Source organism: Lolium rigidum, chromosome 6, assembly GCF_022539505.1.
Source record: "Lolium rigidum isolate FL_2022 chromosome 6, APGP_CSIRO_Lrig_0.1, whole genome shotgun sequence".
Taxonomy (NCBI): Eukaryota; Viridiplantae; Streptophyta; class Magnoliopsida; order Poales; family Poaceae; genus Lolium; species Lolium rigidum.
Genome location: NC_061513.1, coordinates 343075305 through 343095559, shown reverse-complemented (window position 1 = coordinate 343095559; position 20255 = coordinate 343075305).

Sequence of the window (20255 nt, the reverse complement as noted above, 5' to 3'; positions counted from 1 at the left end):
CGGATTTCTCCACCACCGCCGCCACCACGCCGTCGTGCTGCCGAGATTTCGAGGAGGATCTACTACTTCCGCTGCCCGCTGGAATGGGGAGAAGGACGTCGTCATCAACACCGAACGTGTGACCGAGTACGGAGGTGCTGCCCGATTGTGGCACCGTCAAGATCTTCTACGCGCTTTTGAAAGCGGCAAGTGATCGTCTACCGCAGTAACGAGAGCCTGCTCTTGTAGGCTTTGGAAATCTTCAAGGGTTAGTGATGGCGTGTAACTCACACATTCGTTGGGAACCCCAAGAGGAAGGTATGATGCGCACAACAGCAAGTTTTCCCTCAGAAAGAAACCAAGGTTTATGGAACCAGGAGGAGCCAAGAAGCACGTTGAAGGTTGATGGCGGCGGGATGTAGTGCGGCACAACACCAGAGATTCCGGCGCCAACGTGGAACTCTGCACAACACAACCAAAGTACTTTGCCCCAACGAAACGAGTGAGGTTGTCAATCTCACCGGCTTGCTGTAACAAAGGATTAGATGTATAGTGTGGATGATGATTGTTTGCGAGAAAACAAGTAGAACAAGTATTGCGAGTAGATTGTATTCAATGTAAAAGAATGGACCGGGGTCCACAGTTCACTAGAGGTGTCTCCCCCATAAGATAAATAGCATGTTGGGTGAACAAATTACAGTCAGGCAATTGACAAATAGAGAGGGCATGACCATGCGCATACATGATATGATGAGTACTGTGAGATTTAATTGGGCATTACGACAAAGTACATAGACCGCTATCCAGCATGCATCTATGCCTAAAAAGTCCACCTTCGAGGTTATCATCCGAACCCCTTCCGGTATTAAGTTGTAAACAACGGACAATTGCATTAAGTATGGTGCGTAATGTAATCAATAACTACATCCTTAGACATAGCATCAATGTTTTATCCCTAGTGGCAACAACACATCCACAACCTTAGAACTTTCACGTCACTCTGTCCCGGATTTAATGGAGGCATGAACCCACTATCGAGCATAAATACTCCCTCTTGGAGTTAAGAGCAAAAACTTGGCCGAGCCTCTACTAATAACGGAGAGCATGCAAGATCATAAACAACACATAGGTAATAGATTGATAATCAACATAACATAGTATTCTCTATCCATCGGATCCCGACAAACACAACATATAGTATTACAGATAGATGATCTCTATCATGTTAGGCAGCTCACAAGATCCGACAATGAAGCACATAAGGAGAAGACGACCATCTAGCTACTGCTATGGACCCATAGTCCGAGGGGTGAACTACTCACTCATCACTCCGGAGGCGACCATGGCGGTGAAGAGTCCTCCGGGAGATGAATCCCCTCTCGGCGGGGTGCCGGAGGCGATCTCCCTGAATCCCCCGAGATGGGATTGGCGGCGGCGGCGTCTCGCATAGGTTTTCCGTATCGTGGCTCTCGGTGCCGGGGGTTTCGCGACGGAGGCTTTAAGTAGGCGGAAGGGCAACGCGGGGGCCACACGAGGGCCCCACACGCCAGGGCTGCGCGGCCGGGGTCCGAGCCGCGCCGCCCTGTTGTGGCGGCGCCTCGTGGCCCCACTTCCTTTCCCGTCGGTCTTCCGGAAGCTTCGTGCAAAAATAGGCCCCCGGGCGTTGATTTCGTCCAATTCCGAGAATATTTCCTTACTAGGATTTCTGAAACCAAAAACAGCGAGTAAAACAAGAATCGGCTCTTCGGCATCTCGTTAATATGTTAGTGCCGGAAAATGCATAAATACGACATATAATGTGTATAAAACATGTAGATATCATCAATAATGTGGCATGGAACATAAGAAATTATCGATACGTCGGAGACGTATCGCATCCCCAAGCTTAGTTCCTGCTCGTCCCGAGCAGGTAAACGATAACAAAGATAATTTCTGGAGTGACATGCCATCATAACCTTGATCATACTATTGTAAGCATATGTAATGAATGTAGCGATCAAAACAATGGTAATGACATGAGTAAACAAATGAATCATAAAGCAAAGACTTTTCATGAATAGTACTTCAAGACAAGCATCAATAAGTCTTGCATAAGAGTTAACTCATAAAGCAATAAATCAAAGTAAAGGTATTGAAGCAACACAAAGGAAGATTAAGTTTCAGCGGTTGCTTTCAACTTATAACATGTATATCTCATGGATATTGTCAACATAGAGTAATATAACAAGTGTAATATGCAAGTATGTAGGAATCAATGCACAGTTCACACAAGTGTTTGCTTCTTGAGGTGGAGAGAAATAGGTGAACTGGCTCAACATAAAAGTAAAAGAATGGTCCTTCAAAGAGGAAAGCATCGATTGCTATATTTGTGCTATAGCTTTGGTTTTGAAAACATGAAACAATTTTATCAACGGTAGTAATAAAGCATATGTATCATGTAAATTATATCTTACAAGTTGCAAGCCTCATGCATAGTATACTAATAGTGCCCGCACCTTGTCCTAATTAGCTTGGATTACCAGGATTATCATCGCAATACACATGTTTTAACCAAGTGTCACAAAGGGGTACCTCTATGCCACCTGTACAAAGGTCTAAGGAGAAAGCTCGCATTTGGATTTCCCGCTTTTGATTATTCTCAACTTAGACATCCATACCGGGACAACATAGACAACAGATAATGGACTCCTCTTGAAGGACGCAACTTGAGTGACTTGAAGGTATCAAGTCTCACGGTGACTTGCCTCCAACATCTACCATTAAATCCTGATCGGACAGACCACAACCACAGGAAGTAGAATCTTCACCGTGACTACTAGTTTCACAACACTTTACCTGTCTAATCTTTAAATGCTTCTTATTCGCAAACCGTGCGTTTAAATAGGCTCAAATATTTCTAGAATAGAAAATGTAACGTATATGATTTATTGGAATATTTTCAAAATTTCCTGGAAAGTTTGAATTTTTAGTTTAAAATTTCGGACAGAAAATTAAAATGTGCTTATTCACAACGCATATGCTGCACCGGTCGCTCAACAAGGACGTGCTGGTGGCGACCGTCACGCGTCAGCCGCGGCCCTAAAATGCGCCAGGAACCAGGTCCAGCGCCCGACGCATATTGACCGGGTTATCCGCGGAGACGCAAACGCGGCGCATATTTGCGTCTGGGATGCGTCGCGGCGGACGTTGCGCGGACGCCCAAGTGACCGCTCGCTTTTCCACCGGACCCGCCTGGCAGCGAGCCATAGGGCTGTATCGAGCGTATCGCTTCGGCGGTCATCGCGTCTACGCCGTAGTCTTCACCATCAATGTCGCGTCTGCCTCTTCTGCACACGCGTTGGCGGGCGGCGGCTGGGCTTCTGCGCCACCATCAATGGCATCATGTCCTGCGCGCGCCCATCCTTAAAAGTCGACCGACATTGTCACTGACATTGCCCACACCAGCGACACCTCCACTCCCACCCCTCACCGTCGCGCGACACAGCATAATCATGGGAAAGAAGAAGCACGACTCCAAGGCATCCGGCAGCGGCACCAACAAGGCGGAACGGACGCACATGGTGTCGCTGCCCACCGAGGTGGTGCGGCTCATGTACAAGAACTGGACGCCGTGCGCCGGCTGGCGGGACGTGCACCTGCCTGGCGGCTGGTGGCACAGCCACCTCGGGTGCCTGTCCCGCCCGTGCCTCCGCGCGAGCCAGGCAGGAGCGCCTGCACATGACGACGACGACAGTGACACGCTGGCCTACCACAACGAGGAGGCCAAGGACGACAGCGACGACTACGTCGCCTGCGTTTTCCACAAATTGCAGGCGACAACGACGACGACGAGTAGGCGTAGTTGTTAGTTTTTATATTTTTATTTTCCTTTCTTTGCAAACGGATGCGCGGTCGATTTCAACTATTTAAATCGAGGCAAATAAACTTGCGCGAACATTTATAGGAATTTTGAAAATATTCCAATAAATCATATACGTTACATTTTCTATTCTAGAAATATTTGAGCCTATTTAAACGCACGGTTTGCGAATAAGAAGCATTTAAAGATTAGACACGTAAAGTGTTGTGAAACTAGTAGTCACGGTGAAGATTCTACCTCCTATGGTTGTGGTCTGTCCAATTTAATGGTAGATGTTGGAGGCAAGTCACCGTGAGACTTGATACCTTCAAGTCACTCAAGCTGCGTCCCCTCTTGAATGCATAAGCATGTAACAACAATTAATGTTCTCATATGAGATTGAGGATATATGTCCAAAACTGAAACTTCCACCATGATTCATGGCTTTAGTTAGCGGCCCAATGTTCTTCTCTAACAATATGCATGCTCTAACCATTAAATGAGTGGTAAATCTCCCTTACTTCAGACAAGACGGACATGCATAGCAACTCACATGATATTCAACAAAGAGTTGATGGCGTCCCCAGGAACATGGTTATCGCACAACAAGCAACTTAATAAGAGATAAAGTGCATAAGTACATATTCAATACCACAATAGTTTTTAAGGCTATTTTGTCCCATGAGCTATATATTGCAAAGGCGAATGATGAAAAATTTTAAAGGTAGCACTCAAGCAATTTACTTTGGAATGGCGGAGAAATACCATGTAGTAGGTAGGTATGGTGGACACAAATGGCATAGTGGTTGGCTCAAGGATTTTGGATGCATGAGAAGTATTCCCTCTCGATACAAGGTTTAGGCTAGCAAGGTTATTTGAAACAAACACAAGGATGAACCGGTGCAGCAAAACTCACATAAAAGACATATTGTAAACATTATAAGACTCTACACCGTCTTCCTTGTTGTTCAAAACTCAATACTAGAAATTATCTAGACTTTAGAGAGACCAAATATGCAAACCAAATTTTAGCAAGCTCTATGTATTTCTTCATTAATGGGTGCAAAGTATATGATGCAAGAGCTTAAACCTGAGCACAACAATTGCCAAGTATCAAATTATTCAAGACATTTTAGAATTACTACATGTAGCATTTCCCGATTCCAACCATATAACAATTTAACGAAGAAGATTCAACCTTCGCCATGAATACTATGAGTAAAGCCTAAGGACATATTTGTCCATATGCAACAGCTGGAGCATGTCTCTCTCCCACACAATGAATGCTAGGATCCATTTTATTCAAACAAAAACAAAAACAAAAACAAACCGACGCTCCAAGCAAAGTACATAAGATGTGATGGAATAAAAATATAGTTTCGGGGGAGGAACCTCGATAATGTTGTCGATGAAGAAGGGGTTGCCTTGGGCATCCCCAAGCTTAGACGCTTGAGTCTTCTTAAAATATGCAGGGGTGAACCACCGGGGCATCCCCAAGCTTTGAGCTTTCACTCTCCTTGATCATATTGTATCATCTCCCTCTCTTGATCCTTGAAAACTTCCTCCACACCAAACTCGAAACAACTCATTAGAGAGTTAGTGCAAAATAAAAATTTATATGTTCAGAGGTGACATAATCATTCTTAACACTTCTGGACATTGCATAAAGCTACTGGACATTAATGGAACAAAGAAATTCATCCAACATAGCAAAAGAGGCAATGCGAAATAAAAGGCAGAATCTGTCAAAACAGAACAGTTCGTAAAGACGAATTTTAAAGTGGCACCAGTCTTGCTCAAATGAAAATGCCCAAATTGAATGAAAGTTGCGTACATATCTGAGGATCACGCACGTAAATTGGCATATTTTTCTGAGCTACCTACAGAGAGGCAGGTCGAAATTCGTGACAGCAAAGAAATCTGTTTCTGCGCAGTAACCCAAATCTAGTATGAACCTTACTATCAAAGACTTTACTTGGCACAACAATGCATAAAACTAAGATAAGGAGAGGTTGCTACAGTAGTAAACAACTTCCAAGACTCAAATATAAAATAAAGTACTGTAGTAAAAACATGGGTTGTCTCCCATAAGCGCTTTTCTTTAACGCCTTTCAGCTAGGCGCAGAAAGTGTGTATCAAGTGTTATCAAGAGACGGAACATCGACATCGTAAGCTCCCCCATCTGTAGTGGTACTAAGGGCTTTGTCAATTTTAGGCCTATAATAATATTTTTTTGGTTTAGGCACTTTAGAAACATACATAAACTTTTGCTCTTTACCCACATAAGCTTTCTCCTTAAACTTAAGAGAAGAAAAAGTTGAACCCAAAGTTCCCATAGCTTTTTCAAGTTCGCCAATCCTATTGGTTTGATTATCATGGACAACACAAGTTCCTAGGACACTAATTCTTTCATCAATTCCTCCTAAGGATTTATCAAGTTCATCGGTTTTATCAAGTAACATTTCCAATTTAGTTTCAACACTTGGAAATTTTTTCTCTATGGTTTCCAATTTTTTCATAACATCTTCAAGAGAGGTTTCAATTTTAACTTCATTAACAGGTGGTATTCCAAATAAACTCTCAATAATGCAACTAGCTTCTAAAGCAGGAGCGCCTAGGAAGTTACCTCTGCGAGACAATCAAGAACATACCTATTCCAGCTAGAGATACCAACATAAAAATTCCCGAGTAGGATAGTGGTGGAGTGTTTCTTAGTGCACCTATTATGGGCATCACTAATTCTATACCAAGCATCTTTTAAACATTCTCCCCCTTGTTGCTTAAACGAACGAACTTCAACTTCAGGATTACTCATTTTAGCAGTAATAAATAAAGTAAACTAGATAAAGTAAATGCAAGTAACTAATTTTTTTGTGTTTTAGATATAGAGTGCAAGACAGTAAATAAAGTAAAGCTAGAAACTAATTTTTTTGTGTTTTGATATAATGCAGCAAACAAAGTAGTAAATAAAATAAAGCAAGACAAAAACAAAGTAAAAAGATTGGATTGTGGAGACTCCCCTTGCAGCGTGTCTTGATCTCCCCGGCAACGGCGCAAGAAAATATGCTTGATGGCGTGTAACTCACACGTTCGTTGGGAACCCCAAGAGGAAGGTATGATGCGCACAGCAGCAAGTTTTCCCTCAGAAAGAAACCAAGGTTTATCGAACCGAGGAGGAGCCAAGAAGCACGTTGAAGGTTGATGGAGGCGGGATGTAGTGCGGCGCAACACCGGAGATTCCGGCGCCAACGTGGAACCCGCACAACACAACCAAAGTACTTTGCCCCAACGAAACAGTGAGGTTTCAATCTCACCGGCTTGCTGTAACAAAGGATTAGATGTATAGTGTGGATGATGATTGTTTGCAGAAAACAGTAGAACAAGTATTGCAGTAGATTGTATTCAATGTAAAAGAATGGACCGGGGTCCACAGTTCACTAGAGGTGTCTCTCCCATAAGATAAATAGCATGTTGGGTGAACAAATTACAGTCAGGCAATTGACAAATAGAGAGGGCATGACCATGCACATACATAATATGATGAGTATTGTGAGATTTAGTTGGGCATTATGACAAAGTACATAGACCGCTATCCAGCATGCATCTATGCCTAAAAAGTCCACCTTCAGGTTATCATCCGAACCCCTTCTAGTATTAAGTTAATTGTAAACAACAGACAATTGCATTAAGTATGGTGCGTAATGTAATCAATAACTACATCCTTAGACATAGCATCAATGTTTTATCCCTAGTGGCAACAGCACATCCACAACCTTAGAACTTTCTCTCATCGTCCCGCATTTAATGGAGGCATGAACCCACTATCGAGCATAAATACTCCCTCTTGGAGTTAAGAGCAAAAACTTGGCCAGAGCCTCTACTAATAACGGAGAGCATGCAAGATCATAAACAACACATAGGTAATAGATTGATAATCAACATAACATAGTATTCTCTATCCATCGGATCCCGACAAACACAACATATAGTATTACAGATAGATGATCTCTATCATGTTAGGCAGCTCACAAGATCCGACAATGAAGCACATAAGGAGAAGACGACCATCTAGCTACTGCTATGGACCCATAGTCCAGGGGTGAACTACTCACTCATCACTCCGGAGGCGACCATGGCGGTGAAGAGTCCTCCGGGAGATGAATCCCCTCTCCGGCAGGGTGCGGAGGCGATCTCTCGAATCCCCCGAGATGGGATTGGCGGCGGCGTCTCGATAAGGTTTTCCGTATCGTGGCTCTCGGTACTGGGGGTTTCGCGACGGAGGCTTTAAGTAGGCGGAAGGGCAACGCGGGGGCCACACGAGGGCCCCACACGCCAGGGCCGCGCGGCCAGGGTCCAGGCCGCGCCGCCCTGTTGTGGCGGCACCTCGTGGCCCCACTTCCTTTCCCCCTCGGTCTTCTGGAAGCTTCGTGCAAAAATAGGCCCCTGGGCGTTGATTTCGTCCAATTCCGAGAATATTTCCTTACTAGGATTTCTGAAACCAAAAACAGCAGAAAACAGCAACTGGCTCTTCGGCATCTCGTTAATATGTTAGTGCCGGAAAATGCATAAATACGACATATAATGTGTATAAAACATGTAGATATCATCAATAATGTGGCATGGAACATAATAAATTATCGATACGTCGGAGACGTATCAGTTAGTCTCGTTCATCCCTTCGTTGCTACCGTCTTCTAGATTGCATCTTGGCTTGGATTGCGTTCTCGCGGTAGGAAATTTTTTGTTTTCTATGCTACGAATCCCATTAAGCCGAGCCTGACCGCTATCTTAATTTTGTTTTCCTTCTGATCTTCCATTTATTGTGGCTGAGGTCCTCCAGAGTAAGATTATTCCTCTGATTCAATTGTAAGCTTCTCTCTCCCCTTATTTGTGTTGATGTTTATCTCCAGACTGCCTATCATATTCATGCCGGTTTCAGCAACGATGGAATTTGCTTTGCTAGGTGCTTGATAAAATTACCTTGCGAACTGACATGTTTCTCCCTGTTTTGGGCGCTTTCTTCACAAGCTGTAAATGCATAGTCGAATTTGTTATATTTTGAAGAACGACGGCTCATTTTCCTGACACCCTATTTTATTGCCGGTTGGATCACCGCCAAAGTCAGTTGAGAGCTTCTCCCATCGGCCCACTCTGCCCGGTGCAGCTAAACTGATTGTGCCACCATTCACTGTTGGTGTGACTTTGTTTTCCTCTCACTAGGTTGGGTGAAGATGGAAACTTTACATTGGGTGTTCTAAGCACATGCTTTTTCATTCTCTTGCAGTTGCAAGAGCAATTAAATAAGAAGGAGAGAGTGCTTTCCAACGTGTGCATGTCGAGTGATGCGTGCTAATTTTGTACCACGGTCCGTATTTTCCTACAAAATTTGTTGCGTTGCTGGCTCCATTTATAAACTGGCCAATTGGGGAATTCTGGCTCTTCCTAACTGGCTACCGACCGTATTTTTTGAAGCTTCCACCTGGCTGGCTTTTCACTCAAGTTTTCTTAACAGGACAAAGGAGGTGATTGAAGACATGCTTATGTTTTGCATTGTGTCTTCTGTACTCTGTAGGCGTAATTTCCTAAGAGGCTCAAATTTGCGATGTAAGCTACTTTGCTGATCAGAAAATGAAAAATTACACATTATGTTTGCTTATATCTATTATCTGCAGAGCGTGTAAGCTTTCTTCTATTATCTTAAATCATCTCTTTGACGAAGGATCTTTTTAAGAGTATAACCATGCATATTTTCTCTTCTCATAGATTGCTAGATTTATCTGTTTGGATGCCACTGCATTACTGATTCTCTACGATGACATCGTGTGTGTCATTCACGTCAGTTTAATTTTCCAATCCATAGATGTAGACAACATGTCCTCCTCCTTTAATTGCTTAGTACTTTCTCAAGTTGTTCACGTTTGATTGCTAATTAGCTATTTTTGTTCTATTGTATCTAATGTTTGGTTTTCCAAGAGCAGATACAGTAAACAACGGTTTTTGTCAACATTTCCCCCTTGCGTTGAATCAAATCTTACATAAAGCTAAAATAATATACGGAGTATATCAATTTTTATTCTATACATCTCTAAACATATCCCGCCGCAACGCACGGGGTATCATCTAGTTATCAAGTGATGGATAACGAGTACAAGTGGCCACAAACTACATAGCCTGGCACGTAATGATGGGGAATACTAATGAACCTCAACGACGCGTAGTAAAAAAACAGTAATAAAGACGAAGATCAACAAGACATGTCACGGGGCATTCTTGAGAAATGCATGCACAAATAGAGATGAATCGTTCGCTACGTGAGTGCATTGCTGGCATGATTGACGAGACGAGTACATTGTTCAAAATTAATTTGCTACGTGATTGTTTAAAATTAATCTGCACCATTTAGCTTTAAGCAATTTTAGAGCATTTGTTGCCTCCAGTTACCAGTAGAGTCTTACAATGATCAAGGCACACTCTTCGTATTAGTATGCTTGGTTCTCAGGATCAAAGGACTTTTTTTTTTGAAAAAGGACGTGGTAATATATTAAAGTAACAGTAGACGGGTACAATATGCATACAGGCCCCTAACAGAACTCGCCCTGAAGAACCTAATATTAGAGGATAAGGCCTGTAACTTTACAAAGAACACCCCAGAACAAAATATAAAAAAAGCAATCAGGTCCTGGGGCGGCGCCGTCGCCGCTCGCCGGCATCCTCGAAGCGTCGCCGCCAAGGAAAGGAGAGAAGGAGCTCGAACTCTTCCATCCGGCGAGAACCAACCCCCACTGGCAACCTGCTCGCCGCCGGGAACGAATCACTTGGCTGCAAGTAGGCGTCGAGCTCCAGTGGGGATAGGGAGTTGCCTCCGACTTGGAGGCAGAGAACCAGCCGTCGCGTCGGCTGCAGATCACAGCGGCCATGGCGGCAGCTGCATGTTTGCGCTTGATGAGAGACCACCAGAGATAGTTGAAGTAGATATGGCACCGCCGCCAGTGCGCAGCAGCAGCGTCTTCGCTGTCCTCTCTCTCGCCTCCACGGCCGACCAAGAGGAGCAGCAAGAGCGCTCTGCCGCATCAGCAGAAGCAGCGCAGATAAGGCCACCCTGCAGCACTCGACGAAGATCTGGCACCACTGTGCTCCTCCTCGCCTCCATGGCCGGCCAGGAGCTCGATGACGCCGTTGGTCGCAAGCAGGTACGCCTTTCCCCCCTCGCCGCCGAGGCTGGCCAGGGAAAAACGCCTCCCGCCGCAGTCGATCTGTAGAAGGTGGTTCGCCGCCACTACTTTATTGAGTTGAGTGGATGTCTTCCTCTCTACTCCCACCTCCGACCACCGGAGAAGCAGAGAGAGGAGAAAGAACTCTAGATCGGACGAGATCCAGGCGGACAGATCTCCTCCACCACTCGCACTACTGGGCATCAAGCCCCCTACTGACATAAAGCCACTACTCCTAGCTAGTCTATGTACTCCGGCGCCTCCCCTCCACCCATCTCGACCGGCGGCGCCGGCGAGATTGGCTTTGGTTCGGCCCGGTTTCTTTGAAGAGACGCGCAACTACTGTAGCAGAGCGAGAGAGGGGAGAGGGGGAAATGAGCACGATCCCATAAGGCTTTTGTTTTGGTCTGTACTGCTTGTTGCGTTTCGTTGGATCAAAGGACTTACACCTAAGTTAACACGATGAAATCATACTAACGATGTGTGAAGATAATCTCATGGTATAAAGTATATTGGATCAGTTCGGTACCATTGTTCTGGCAACAATGTACTATCAAAGTTGAATGGTATCCTTGTTACAATTACAATACCCATGATCTGGAAAACATGATCAGCCTGTAAGCTGATCCTAAGACGAGACTAGGAACAACTTGTTGTTTAGATTTCTACAAGTGCTTATGAGTTTTCCTACCGATTCACGTTTTCCATAACACATGAGTTCTACCTTAAAGAAACAAATATTAATTAAGAACTCGGGAATATAATGACATTATTAGTGACTCTAGAGCATATTCCCTTCAGTAGAACCATAATTGCAACATGCATATCGATCTTAGTTATCAGTTATCCCGTAGGATGTCAACTAATTGAAATAGGAGGTCTACTACCACTTGCGGAGCTTGACCATGCATCGAGAGGGGGGGGGGGGCAAAAAAGTGCAGAACATATATGACGATACTAGTACAAAGTATTGTGAAATATACGGGGTAGAAACCTCCCTCGTACCCCCTCGGGTCGTCCCCCTCCAGGCGACTCGGGGGCGGAACCCTAGCCGCCGCCTTCTCCACCTCCCTCCCTTCCCCTCGCCGTCCCCTGAGGCTGCCGCCGGCAAAGCCTGGCGCGGCCGGTGATGGGGGCAGCGGGGATCCACGCGTGGTCCCCTGGTGCGGCGGTAGGAGGCACGCCTCCGCGCCGGCGGGATGGTCCCGTTCCCTGCCGGTCGACTCCCGGCGGTGGTGCGGCCCTGGACATGGTGGCGCGACGAGGCTCTGGACATGGCGGCGCGGCCTCTCCTCCGTTTCCTCGCCGCGGTCTCGCCGGGCAGGCGATGATGGAGGCGGCGGCGCGGCCCCGGATCCTAGCGATGATGGGGGCGGTGCGGTCCTCTCCTCCTTCCTCGCCTCGGCATCGCTGGGTGGGTGGGGATGGGGGCGGATCTCGTGCTCTCCTCCTCAAGGGAGTCAGGTGCCGCTAACCGCGGCATCGCGGTGGCGGTCTTCTCTCTCGCCGGGGAAGATCAGCTAGTTGTGTGGCTAGCAGTGGCGGATCTTGCGATCCGTCGCCTAGCTCCCGATGGCGAGGCGCAGCTGCCGGTGAAAGCCGGCCTGGACTTCGGTCATGGCGGATGATGGCGGCGCGTTTCGTCGTTACCTTGTTGAAGGCATTGTCTCTACAGTCTGCGTTCGTCGCCTGGGCTGCTCCAGGGGAAACCCTAGACCCGGGTCTCCCGGACCGGACGATGGCGGTGCGCAACGCCGTCCTCCCTGTTGGGGGAATCGTTTTTGGAGCAGACAACGGATGGCGGTGGTGCTGAGGTGGAGCGGTGTGCTTTTTCTATGTCGGCGTCGTCGAATCGCCGCAGCATGGTGCAGTGGTGTCTCGGGACGGATGCAGTGTGATGGGCACGCGCAGGATGGTGGAGTCGTCTGGCGCCATGGCGGCATCGATGGCAGGCTGATACGTCTCCGACGTATCGATAATTTCTTATGTTCCATGCCACACTATTGATGATATCTACATGTTTTATATACATTATATGTCGTATTTATGCATTTTCCGGCACTAACCTATTAACGAGATGCCGAAGAGCCGATTGCTTGTTTTACTGCGTTTTTGGTTTCAGAAATCCTAGTAAAGAAATATTCTCGGAATTGGACGAAATCAACGCCCAGGGTCCTATTTTTGCACGAAGCTTCCAGAAGACCGAAGGGAAGACGAAGTGGGGCCACGGGGCGCCGCCACACTAGGGCGGCGCGGCCCAGGAGGGGCCCGCGCGGCCCTGCTGTGTGGGGCCCCCGTGACCCCTCCGACTCCGCCCTTCCGCCTACTTAAGGTCTTCGTCGCGAAACCCCCAGTACCGAGAGCCACGATACGGAAAACCTTACTGAGACGCCGCCGTCGCTAATCCCATCTCGGGGGATTCTGGAGATCACCTCCGGGACCCTGCCGGAGAGGGGAATCATCTCCCGGAGGTCTCTTCATCGCCATGATCGCCTCCGGATTGATGAGTGAGTAGTTCACCCCTGAACTATGGGTCCATAGCAGTAGCTAGATGGTTGTCTTCTCCTCATGTGCTTCATTGTCGGATCTTGTGAGCTGCCTAACATGATCAAGATCATCTATCTGTAATTCTATATGTTGTGTTTGTCGGGATCCGATGGATAGAGAATACTATGTTATGTTGATTATCAATCTATGACCTATGTGTTGTTTATGATCTTGCATGCTCTCCGTTATTAGTAGAGGCTCTGGCCAAGTTTTTTGCTCTTAACTCCAAGAGGGAGTATTTATGCTCGATAGTGGGTTCATGCCTCCATTAAATGCAGGGACGATGACGAGAAAGTTCTAAGGTTGTGGATGTCTTTGTTGCCACTAGGGATAAAACATTGATGCTATGTCTAAGGATGTAGTTATTGATTACATTACGCACCATACTTAATGCAATTGTCTGTTGTTTACAACTTAATGCTTGGAAGGGGTTCGGATGATAACTCTGAAGGTGGACTTTTTAGGCATAGATGCATGCTTGGATAGCGGTCTATGTACTTTGTCGTAATGCCCAATTAAATATCACAATACTCATCATATCATGTATGTGCATGGTCATGCCCTCTCTATTTGTCAATTGCCCGATTGTAATTTGTTCACCCAACATGCTATTTATCTTATGGGAGAGACACCTCTAGTGAGCTGTGGACCCCGGTCCATTCTTTTACATCGAATACAATTAAGCTGCAATACTTGTTCTACTGTTTTCTACGCAAACAATCATCATCCACACTATACATCTAATCCTTTGTTACAGACAAGCCGGTGAGATTGACAACCTCATCTGTTTCGTTGGGGCAAAGTACTTTGGTTGTGTTGTGCGGGTTCCACGTTGGCGCCGGAATCTGCGGTGTTGCGCCGCACTACATCCCGCCGCCATCAACCTTCAACGTGCTTCTTGGCTCCTCCTGGTTCGATAAACCTTGGTTTCTTTCGGAGGAAAACTTGCTGCTGTGCGCATCATACTTTCCTCTTGGGGTTCCCAACGAACGTGTGAGTTACACGCCATCAAGCTCTTTTTCGGCGCCGTTGCCGGGAGATCAAGACACGCTGCAAGGGGAGTCTCCACAATCCAATCTCTTTACTTTGTTTTTGTCTTGCTTTATTTTATTTACTACTTTGTTTGCTACATTATATCAAAACACAAAAAAATTAGTTGCTAGTTTTACTTTATTTACTGTCTTGCACTCTATATCAAAAACACAAAAAAATTAGTTACTTGCATTTATTTTATCTAGTTTGCTTTATTTACTACTTCTAAAATGGCTACCCCTGAAAATACTAAGTTGTGTGACTTCACAACCACAAATAATAATGATTTCTTATGCACACCTATTGCTCCACCTGCTACTACAGCAGAATTCTTTGAAATTAAACCTGCTTTACTGAATCTTGTTATGAGAGAGCAATTTTACGGTGTTAGTTACGATGATGCTGCTGCCCATCTCAATAATTTTGTTGAATTGTGTGAAATGCAAAAGTATAAAGATGTAGATGGTGATATTTTAAAATTAAAACTGTTTCCTTTCTCCTTAAGAGGAAGAGCTAAAGACTGGTTGCTATCTCTGCCTAAGAATAGTATTGATTCATGGACTAAATGCAAGGATGCTTTTATTGGTAGATATTATCCCCCTGCTAAAATTATATCTTTGAGAAGTAGCATAATGAATTTTAAACAATTGGATAATGAGCATGTTGCACAAGCTTGGGAAAGAATGAAATCGTTGGTTAAAAATTGCCCAACCCATGGACTGACTACTTGGATGATCATCCAAACTTTTTATGCAGGACTGAATTTTTCTTCGCGGAACCTATTGGATTCAGCTGCTGGAGGTACCTTTATGTCCATCACTCTTGGTGAAGCAACAAAGCTCCTTGATAATATGATGATTAATTACTCCGAATGGCACACGGAAAGAGCTCCACAAGGTAAGAAGGTAAATTACGTCAGAAGAAACCTCTTCCTTGAGTGATAAGATTGATGCTATTATGTCTATGCTTGTGAATGATAGGACTAATGTTGATCCTAATAATATTCCGTTAGCTTCATTGGTTGCTCAAAATTCTAGGCCATATCCTGCTAATGGTAACTCTTATGGTAGATATGTTTCACCTAATGAGGAAAAGATGTTAGAAATTGAAAGATCTACCAAGAGCTTTATGCAATCGCAATATGAGCAAAACAAATTGTTTACTAAAACTATGAATGAACAATCTACCTTGTTGAAGAATATAGGAAATCAACTTGAAAATCTGAATATGGAGATTTCTGGGTTGCAAACTAAACTTGCAAATGCTGAAAACCGAATCTCATACATGTCTACGTCACAATCTTCTTTAATTAATAAAATGGCTGCTAAACCTGAGGATATTGAAAATAAAATTGTTACTACAGCAAATGCCATCCAAGTTAGAATTAATGAGAATATAAGATTGATGGTTGAATTGCATGCTAGGTGGGAAAGAGAAGAAAATGAAAAACTAGCTAAAAAGAGTAATGTAGCTAAAGTTTGGACTATTACCACCACTAGTAATGCTAATGATTCATATGTTTCTGCACCTCCTACTATCAATGGTAAAATAATTGGTGTTGGCAATGCTTCTACTCCTAATGCAAAGCCTGCAAAACTGCAAAAAACTGCTGAAACTACCTGTGATAAAACTGCTGAAATTTTTTCCAACATTGGGGATGATGATCCCATTGCTTTAGATTATAATGGTTTGGATTTTGATGATTGCCACATCTCTGAAGTTATAAAGTTCTTACAAAAACTTGCTAAGAGTCCCAATGCTAGTGCTATAAACTTGGCTTTCACAAAACATATTACAAATGCTCTCATAAAAGCTAGAGAAGAGAAACTAGAACGTGAAGCTTCTATTTCTAGGAAGCTAGAGGATGGTTGGGAGCCCATCATTAAGATGAAGGTCAATAACTTTGATTGTAATGCTTTATGTGATCTTGGTGCAAGTATTTCCGTTATGCCTAAGAAAATTTATAATATGCTTGACTTGCCACCATTGAAAAATTGTTATTTGGATGTTAATCTTGTTGATAATGCTATAAAGAAACCTTTTGGGAGAGTTGATAATGTTCGCATTACCGTTAACAATAACCTTGTCCCCGTTGATTTTGTTGTCTTGGATATTGAATGCAATGCATCTTGCCCCATTATATTGGGAAGACCTTTTCTTCGAACTGTTGGTGCTATCATTGATATGAAGGAAGGTAATATTAAATGTCAATTTCCTCTCAAGAAAGGTATGGAACACTTCCCTAGAAAGAGAATGAAGTTACCTTATGATTCTATTATTAGAACAAGTTATGATGTTGATGCTTCATCTCTCGATGACACTTGATATACACTTTCTGCGCCTAGCTGAAAGGCGTTAAAGAAAAGCGCTTATGGGAGACAACCCATGCTTTTTCTACAGTATTTTTGTTTTATATTTGAGTCATGGAAGTTGTTTACTACTGTAGCAACCTCTCCTTATCTTAGTTTTGTGTTTTGTTGTGCCAAGTAAAGTCTTTGATAGTAAGGTTGATACTAGATTTGGATTACTGCGCAGTTACAGATTTCTTTGCTGTCACGAATCTGGGCCTAATTCTCTGTAGGTAGCTCAGAAAAATATGCCAATTTACGTGCGTGATGCTCAGATATGTACGCAACTTTCATTCAATTTGGGAATTTTCATTTGAGCAAGTCTGGTGCCATTTTAAAATTCGTCTTTACGAACTGTTCTGTTTTGACAGATTCTGCCTTTTATTTCGCATTGCCTCTTTTGCTATGTTGGATGAATTTCTTTGATCCATTAATGTCCAGTAGCTTTATGCAATGTCCAGAAGTGTTAAGAATGATTATGTCACCTCTGAACATATTAATTTTTATTGTGCACTAACCCTCTAATGAGTTGTTTCGAGTTTGGTGTGGAGAAAGTTTTCAAGGATCAAGAGAGGGAAATGATGCAATATGATCAAGGAGAGTGAAAGCTCTAAGCTTGGGGATGCCCCGGTGGTTCACCCCTACATATTTTAAGAAGACTCAAGCGTCTAAGCTTGGGGATGCCAAAGGCATCCCCTTCTTCATCGACAACATTATCGGGTTCCTCCCACGAAACTATATTTTTATTCCATCACATCTTATGTACTTTGCTTGGAGCGTCGGTTTGTTTTTGTTTTTGTTTTTGTTTGAATAAAATGGATCCTAGCATTCATTGTGTGGGAGAGAGACACGCTCCGCTGTTGCATATGGACAAATATGTCCTTAGCTAGGCTTTACTCATAGTATTCATGGCGAAGGTTGAATCTTCTTCGTTAAATTGTTATATGGTTGGAATCGGGAAATGCTACATGTAGTAATTCTAAAATGTCTTGAATAATTTGATACTTGGCAATTGTTGTGCTCATGTTTAAGCTCTTGCATCATATACTTTGCACCCATTAATGAAGAAACACATAGAGCTTGTTAAATTTGGTTTGCATATTTGGTCTCTCTAAAGTCTAGATAATTTCTAGTATTGAGTTTTGAACAACAAGGAAGACGGTGTAGAGTCTTATAATGTTTTCAATATGTCTTTTATGTGAGTTTTGCTGCACCGGTTCATCCTTGTGTTTGTTTCAAATAACCTTGCTAGCCTAAACCTTGTATCGAGAGGGAATACTTCTCATGCATCCAAAATCCTTGAGCCAACCACTATGCCATTTGTGTCCACCATATCTACCTACTACATGGTATTTCTCCGCCATTCCAAAGTAAATTGCTTGAGTGCTACCTTTAAAATTTCCATCATTTGCCTTTGCAATATATAGCTCATGGGACAAAATAGCCTTAAAAACTATTGTGGTATTGAATATGTACTTATGCACTTTATCTCTTATTAAGTTGCTTGTTGTGCGATAACCATGCTTCAGGGACGCCATCAACTACTCTTTGTTGAATATCATGTGAGTTGCTATACATGTCCGTCTTGTCTGAAGTAAGAGAGATCTACCACTTTATTGGTTAGAGCATGCATATTGTTAGAGAAGAACATTGGGCCGCTAACTAAAGCCATGAATCATGGTGGAAGTTTCAGTTTTGGACATATATCCTCAATCTCATATGAGAACATTAATTGTTCCTACGTGCTTATGCATTAAAGAGGAGTCCATTATCTGTTGTCTATGTTGTCCCGGTATGGATGTCTAAGTTGAGAATAATCAAAAGCGAGAAATCCAAATGCGAGCTTTCTCCTTAGACCTTTGTACAGGGGGCATAGAGGTACCCCTTTGTGACACTTGGTTAAAACATGTGTGTTGCGATGATCCGGTAGTCCAAGCTAATTAGGACAAGGTGCGGGCACTATTAGTATACTATGCATGAGGCTTGCAACTTGTAAGATATAATTTACATGATACATGTGCTTTATTACTACCGTTGACAAAATTGTTTCATGTTTTCAAAATAAAAGCTCTAGCACAAACATAGCAGTCGATGCTTTCCTCTTTGAAGGACCAATCTTTTACTTTTATGTTGAGTCAGTTCACCTATTTCTCTCCACCTCAAGAAGCAAACACTTGTGTGAACTGTGCATTGATTCCTACATACTTGCATATTGCACTTGTTATATTACTTTACATTGACAATATCCATGAGATATACATGTTACAAGGTGAAAGCAACCGCTGAAACTTAATCTTCCTTTGTGTTGCTTCAATACCTTTACTTTGATTTATTGCTTTATGAGTTAACTCTTATGCAAGACTTATTGATGCTTGTTGATACGTCTCCAACGTATCGATAATTTCTTATGTTCCATGCCATATTATTGATGATACCTACATGTTTTATGCACACTTTATGTCATATTCGTGCATTTTCTGGAACTAACCTATTAACAAGATGCCGAAGTGCCGATTCTTTGTTTTCTGCTGTTTTTAGTTTCAGAAATCCTAGTAACGAAATATTCTCGGAATTGGACGAAATCAAGACCCAGGGGCCTATTTCGCCACGAACCTTCCAGAAGACCGAAGAGCATACGAAGTGGGGCCACGAGGTGGCCAGACCACAAGGCGGCGCGGCCAAGGGGGGCCGCGCCGCCATGTGGTGTGGGCCCCTCGTCGGCCCCCGACTCGCCCTTCCGCCTACTTAAAGCCTCCGTCGTGAAACCCCGATGCGAAAAACCACGATACGGAAAACCTTACCGAGACGCCGCTGCCGCCGATCCCATCTCGGGGGATTCGGAGATCTCCTCCGGCACCCTGCTGGGAGGGGATTCATCTCCCGGAGGACTCTACACCGCCATGGTCGCCTCCGGAGTGATGAGTGAGTAGTTCACCCCTGGACTATGGGTCCATAGCAGTAGCTAGATGGTTGTCTTCTCCTCATTGTGCTTCATTGTTGGATCTTGTGAGCTGCCTAACATGATCAAGATCATCTATCCGTAATACTCTATGTTGTGTTTGTCGGGATCCGATGGATAGAGAATACCATGTTATGTTAATTATCAAGTTATTGCATATGTGTTGTTTATGATCTTGCATGCTCTCCGTTATTAGTAGAGGCTCTGGCCAAGTTGATGCTAGTAACTCCAAGAGGGAGTATTTATGCTCGATAGTGGGTTCATGCCCGCATTGACACATGGACGAGTGATGGAAAGTTCTAAGGTTGTGTTGTGCTTGTTGCCACTAGGGATAAAACATT